Source organism: Lactuca virosa, chromosome 4 (genome assembly GCF_052849685.1).
Source record: "Lactuca virosa cultivar CGN04683 chromosome 4, Lactuca_virosa_CGN04683_v6, whole genome shotgun sequence".
Classification (NCBI taxonomy): domain Eukaryota; kingdom Viridiplantae; phylum Streptophyta; class Magnoliopsida; order Asterales; family Asteraceae; genus Lactuca; species Lactuca virosa.
Genome location: NC_136429.1, coordinates 381,460,080 through 381,467,641, shown reverse-complemented (window position 1 = coordinate 381,467,641; position 7,562 = coordinate 381,460,080).

The window sequence follows — 7,562 nt, the reverse complement described above, 5'->3', positions numbered from 1 at the left end:
CCATAAAGATCATAAGAAGCATTCCTACTTCATGTTTAAGCCTTAGGAAGAGATTAGGGCACCATTTCACTACTTTAGGGAGTTTACGGTCCTTGGACCACTTCTCCTTGGGTTTACGGCCGTAAACCCAAATGGTTTATGATCTTTTGATGTTTTCAAGTACTAAGCACATCAAGGAAGGGGTCTAGGCTAGTTTCCAAGGCTTGGTAAGGGACTAGGGCCACTTTGGCCCCTTTGTTAGGGTTTATGGTCCAAGAACATCTTGCACCGTAAACACGTTTGATCTCGTGTTTCTTGGGTGTTTTCTTGATGATTAGAAGTGTAACAGGTCTTATAATACACTAGGGTAAGAGTACTTACTAGGTAGAAGCTTGAAAAGGTGCTAAAAGTCCAAGAACACTAGTGTGTGTTCTTGGTGAAACTTGAAGATCTACACTTTTGGAATGATTTCACGGATGGAATCATGTAAGATCACTAGATTAAGTAAGATATCAACTTTTTAGGGCTAGAAACACTTACAAAGTTGAAGATCTTGACGAAAAGTCGGATAATACTTGAGAGAGAAATGGGTTTTGGATCTTGAAAATGTGAAAAGTGATAAATAATGACTAAGTGTCATATTTATACCCCCTTTTAGGGTTTATGGCCGTAAACACCTTTGTTTAGGCCGTAAACTCCAAACTCTTGGAGTTTTGGGACATTATTGTTGCACAATAAACCCTAGGGTATCCTCTCTCCTGTTATCTCCTGAAGTACTAACTTCTAAACACTCAAACTTACTCCAGAAAGCTTGAAAATTAGCAGAAACTGTTCTGACTTCTATTGAAGTGAATGGTTGTACAAAATAGAAATTTCGGGTTGTCACATATACAAACATGTTCATACATACAAACAACATTACTAGTAAACAATAATAGGTATGGTTTAGGGAGATACTAATATTATTACTAGAACAGTGAAACATACAAAGAGTAAGTTCATACATGAGTCAATACCATACAGAGAGAACAAACACTACCATACAGAGAGAACGTGCACTACCATACAGAGAGAAAATACACACACGCTAGACAGGGAGAGAACACACAATACAGCTAGCACGTATATATACAAGAACATTACTACAGTTATGTGAGCCACGTAACGGGGCATGACATCACCTGTCACGTAATGGGGCATGGCATCACCTGTCAAACAATTACAAACTTTTACAAACTTATACATCACATACTTACAAACACTTTCATACAAACAATGACACTAAAATACCTATGATCTCACCAGCTTTAAAGCTGATAAACTCTTTCAAAATAACTTGTATTCTCAGGTCACCAGTAGACAGGTACCGGTGCCAGGTTTTGAGAAGATGGAGCTCATTCAAGACTCATCTTTTATTTTGATTCATATTTTTGGTGTCTATTAAATTTGACAGAACACACTTGTATTAAATTATATTATTAATGCAATGGATGATGTTGTTGCTTGTTTACTACTATGCATTGTTGTGATACTGTACATGACGTCCTCCACCCCCGAACGATTCTGCCGTTCCGGTTTTGGGGTGTGACAGATTGGTATCAGAGCATTGTTTATAGTGAATCGAGTATATCAACCCATAAAAGATATACGAACTATAAACACAGCGGGATTAAGATACTCTGATAAAGAGTTTATACTTCTAAATAATAAAATATTTAACCAAGTATACATACCTGCATTCATACTAAAATCAGTGTCACTAGGACAGAACAAAAGTATTACGATTGTTGGGCAACACAAGTAGACTTAGAGACATATGGTCAACCCTGGGAAGATATAGACTGATCAACTATATTATCCGAGGAGTGACTAGCATGTGCCTAAGTGTGGTTGTGAGGTTGCAACAAGTCTAAAAACTTACCAACACTGCTACAATGGAAACAATAGAACAGAACATAAACTTAAAATACTATAGGAGTATTTTGTGTTACTATAATTACTTATCTGAGAACTAAAGGTCTTTATTAGTATATCAATAGTTGCTGAGTGGATACACTAAGGTTATATGCAACTAGGATGACATAGACTTAGAAACTGTGATCTTTGCTTTACTTCCTGTTCCTTGTTTGGTTGTGGGCTTAGAGTTAGGGTCACTTATTCGAAGGTCTATCCTGTCTTGGTTACATATGACTGGTATGCACTACGCAAATGTTGAAGTAACTGATAAAGATCATCTTATAATTATCTAATTAGTGCGTCTATTTAGTTATTTCTTTATTCCTTTTCTCGCGTAGATTTTATGGCTGGATTCCATATCCCCGGAGACCCGTACTACCCCAACAACGGCAATGCAGGATGGCTTGGAGAAGAGCCAAAAGATGATCACCCAATCCCATTGGATGATCACGAAGCTGAAGGCTTTTCTGATGGCTCTGACTCAGAACCAGAAGTCAACAACCAACCCCCAGCTACTCAAGACCCAAACCTCGTCCAACATTTCAATGACCCACACCTCTGTGGGCCACAAACTTAAATAGATGGAGTCAGGAACAGGGTCAACTCATTCCCTACAATGGGGACTGAAGCTTTTACATCCTCATCGAGGGAGGTTCAGCTGATCGTGTCCTACCCATTATGGTCCGTAGGATTTCTCGTAACACCGAGCAAGGTCTAGCAACTATCGACCGAGTGTTGGAGATTGACGCCAACTCTGGCGTTAACACAGTCCGCATTCTCCAGCTAGAGTCTGCTCATGAAAGGACTCAGGTCCGTAATGCAGCTCTGCGAACAGAAGTTGCTGAAACCCGAGCTGAAGTCAGGGAACTTCGAGCTCAGCAAGTAAGATCTGATAGGCGCATGAGGGACATAGAACGCCTTCTGTCGGATTCTAGGACTCACTCTAGTAGTCCTCGTCGTCGATAGAGTCTCCTTGACTTCTCTTTTGGATATAACCTAGTTGGTATAAAAACTCTAGTCTCATTTCCTATCTTTGTAAATCTTAGACATGTTAGATCTTGATTAGGTCGTAGTTCTGTCAAAATTTTCCCATCTTGGTTGATGTAAGGCCTACTTCTAGGCCATTTTTCCCAAACTTATTACATCTGTAATACCAGCATTATTGACAGATATCTAATCTTACGTAAATTATTATCCAAATGCTATCATCCGTTAGTACTAAATCTACATTCAATCGTGCTATTCAATTGTGCTGTTGGACTATGGAGAGTTAGTCCATGAGTCTTTCTCATCAACTTCTCCCTATTAAATTCTTATCAATATCGTCATCTTCCTTACACCTATAGTTAAAAGATGCCTCCACGTCGATCAAAGAGACGCGATCCTCCATCCTCAGATAGATACGACAGCTCTAAATGTTGCAGTAGCTGTGGCTGTGGCAACAACCATGGCTCAATATCATTCTTCTGGTTCCACTGGAGGAGGAACCCATGTTCAATCTAATCATGGTGAAGCTCATGTGCACTTGAGAGAGTGCTCCTATAAGGACTTCACTAACTGCAAGCCCAAGTCCTTTAGAGGGACTGGCGGAGTCATTGCCCTCTGGCAATGGTTCGAGAAGACCGAATCGGTTTTCGAAATCTGCTCTTGTCCAAAAGGGAGCAAGGTTAAGTTCGCTGCTTGTACCTTTGAGGAAAAAGCCTTGACATGGTGGAATAGCCATGTCAAGTCACTATCTTTAATAGTGGCTAATGCTATGGGCTGGGAAGCTCTGAGAGATCTAATGATCGAAGAGTACTGCCCGAGGGGTGAAATCCAAAAACTGGAGGAGGAACTGTGGAGCCTAACCATGAAGGGCTCTGACATAGTCTCCTATACCGCCAGGTTCTGTGAACTGGTGGCCCTCTGTCCCAACATGGTTCACACAGAGGGAAAGAAAATAGAGAGATACATATGGGGGTTGATGCCGCCATTCCAGGGAAATGTTTTAGCTTCAAACCCCACTACATTCGATAGTGCCAAGCGATTGGCACAGCGGCTTATACACCATGGGGTTCGTACCCCGGCCGCAACAACAAACCTTGATGAGACAATGAATCAAGTATTGAACGAATTAGAGAGTAAATTCAAAGTAAAATTGAAAGATTTGAACACCGATGTAAATATGATCTGTTTGGCTCTATTACGCTTTTGCAAATTTTACAGAGTACAATGAATATTCTGTAAAGACTTCGTTACTAAGACACTAGTAATCACTCCTATTTATAGAAGATAAAAGCGTACAAAAAATATACTAAGGACTAAACATGAAGCTTCGAATATTATGCCCTAGTAAAATACATTATAAAAATGTTCGAAGACTCTAAATACAAACTTCGACTATTACAACATTTTGACCCTTACAATCTCCCCCTTTGTAATCAAAGTCGAAGTCTTCAGTTTGTAAGTAGAGTAATGGAGTACAGCAAAACTCTTCGAACCTCAGTATACCAAGAAATAATTTTCTTCAATTCCTTCTTGTCTCCTTCATTATTCTTTTTGCAGTGGTTCATACGGACAATCAAGTTCGTATATTGAGATGTAGAATATCTCTCCACTTCGCTAGCTTGGAACAAAAACCGCTTCGCTTTTCCAGCTTTATCCTTTCCAGCAAAAACTATTCCAAATGACTTTAAACATATTTCTCCATCAGCATATTTCTTTAACTCAGACTGAGTCAACGAAGGAGCCATTGGAACTTTTACTTCCATTCCCTTTGTAGTAGCAAACTCCACATCAGTCAGTGCTAGGCACTCATAATAATTCTCAATGAAGATTTTGATGTGAGCAACTCCAAGTTTGAATTCCTCTGGATCTGTGTTTTGTAGAAAAGAAAAGGATTTATCTTTCAGAATCAATGCCACTTGTATAAGGTCATACAAGTTCATCAGAGGAAAATCTGCAATAGTGAATTCGCATGTTTTTCCATTTGCCCTGACCACAACATATTTAACATTTTGAACAATGTTTTCAAAGACCACATCCTTTTTCATGCTTATCACCTTCTTGATCTTGATCAGTGACCATACATCCTCAGGGGCTTTGCCAAGTACTGCATGAAAATGAATTTTCATATGAGTCCCTTCATCTTTTTCTTTAAAATTCCCTTCAGCTTTGAACTGAGGCATGATGAAATTCATCTCATTTATAGGGAAATCCAACTGGCATGCATCAGTGTTTGTAACCACATAACTTTGTTTTGGCTTCTTATCAAATGAGTACATGTGATTAAAGGCAACCAAGGCTTCGATTGTTTCATAGTTGTAATGTTTTGCTGGATCACCTTTATTCATGCCCTTCGGATCATCAGCCCTCTGAGTCATGATGCTTTGCATAAGCCTCATTTTCTCGAGTTCAACTTCAGCTTCAACCTTCTTTTCTTCTTTAGATTTTTCAAGCAGAATTGATTTTCCTTTATCTTTCGAAGCAGATTTTTCAGTTACGTCTTTTAGCTTCGAACCACTTCCACCAGATTCCAAAGGTTTACCAATTACAATTCCTTTCGAAATTGTTCTTGTAGTTGGTAATGTTGTTACGATTGTTGAAGTCACTAGTTGAGCAGACACAATTACTGGTTTTGTTGAAGGGATGCTAGATGGAAATACCTTGCCCACCACTTTCGCTTCTTTTTCTGTTGACTTCCTTTCTTCCATGCACTTCGTATGTTTCCTCCTCTGATTCTTCCTCCATTTTTGCAAACATAGCTCCATGGGTTGGATTTCACATTTCCTCATCATCTGATCCAGATGACCAGATTTGATAAGTACCATCTTCATCCTCATTCGCACCCTTTGCAACCAGAGACAAATTCTTAGCTTTCGCACGAACCTCCTCCAACTTTTCAGCATAGTACGCCTCATCCTTGATCTTATTCTTTCTCTCATCCTTCTTTCGAAGCATACAGTCATTAGCAAGGTGATTAGCACCATTGCAATAATGACAATCAATCCCAGCATCTCCCTTCAGTTTCTTCTCAGACTTTCCCTCAACAGGCTTCGAATCTTTCATTTCCTCTTTCTTTTTCTCTTCCCCAGCACTTTTACTCAGAAAGTTCCCTTTTGTCTCAGACGACTTTGCCTTCGGATTGAAAGGCTTTTTGAAGAACTTTTTCACACGATTGTTTGAATAAAAGGCAACTGCCTCATCATCTGAGTTCATGATGAACCCTTCATCTTCATCCGAAACATCTTTCTCAACATCTTTTTCAGAGATCTTCGAAACCAAAGCTAGTGGACCTCCCAAAAGAGCCTTCAATTCTTTAGCTATTTCGTTCACTTCGCTTTCATGAGTCTTAAGTTGGTTGTACAAGTTATTCAATGTTGACGTATCAAAGCTCTGTTGATTCTTCACCATCATGCTCACACTACGCCATTCCTTTCGAAGTCCCATAACAAATATCAGATTGAATTCCATGGCTGATCTAGTGATACCATATCGATTGCATCGATATATCAATTCATTAAGACGATCGTAATAAACTTCAATTGTTTCACCATCTTTCTGTCTGAAGTCCTTCAGCTCCACTAAACATTGCTTCACAGAATTAACTTACGTCTTCTCACTTCCCTGAAATTTTTCTTTGAGATTGTTCCAGATTTCCTTTGCAGTTGTACAACTCCTCACGTAGTTGTAAACAACTGGAGGCAAAGCTCCTCTTAGCTCTCTTACACACCTTTTCTCCAGCTTTTTCAGACGATCAAATTGATTTTCAACTTCAGAGTTTCCAGAGGAAGAACCAATTGGTTGAACATTCGATGGTGGATTGAGATTGCCGAAAATGCAATTCCACAGTTCTTCATCCAATCCATTGAGATAATCCTGTATACGATCAACCCACTGATCGTAATACTCAGGGATGAGCATAGGAATTTTGGTGGATGATCCTAGAAGATGAGAAAATGAAGTGATGGAATTCAGATTGAATGACGCCATTGTTGTACGGAATAGATCCTTGAGAATTTTTTAATAAACTTTGAGAATTTGACAACTAACTGTATGATTCAAATCACAATCACTCTTAGAACACTCGATTCAATGAATTAAATGCAGAATCGAATCACATACTTAGATCTAAACAATTTTTCACTTTAAAAAGTGCGGAAACTTTTGAATCAAAAAGTTGACTCAAAAACCTTTTGAACAAAGTGAAAATCAGATCAGAGATATGATTCCCGCTCTGATACCAATTCATGAGACAATGAATCAAGTATTGAACGAATTAGAGAGTAAATTCAAAGTAAAATTGAAAGATTTGAACACCGATGTAAATATGATCTGTTTGGCTCTATTACACTTTTGCAAATTTTACAGAGTACAATGAATATTCTGTAAAGACTTCGTTACTAAGACACTAGTAACCACTCCTATTTATAGAAGAGAAAAGCGTACAAAAAATATACTAAGGACTAAACATGAAGCTTCGAATATTATGCCCTAGTAAAATACATTATAAAAATGTTCAAAGACTCTAAATACAAACTTCGACTATTACAACATTTTGACCCTTACAAACCAGGCCATCTCAGAACCTTCCAAAACCGCTCATTCCAAGAGGAAGTTATGGGATGACAAGAAGAGGAAGAAGGCTG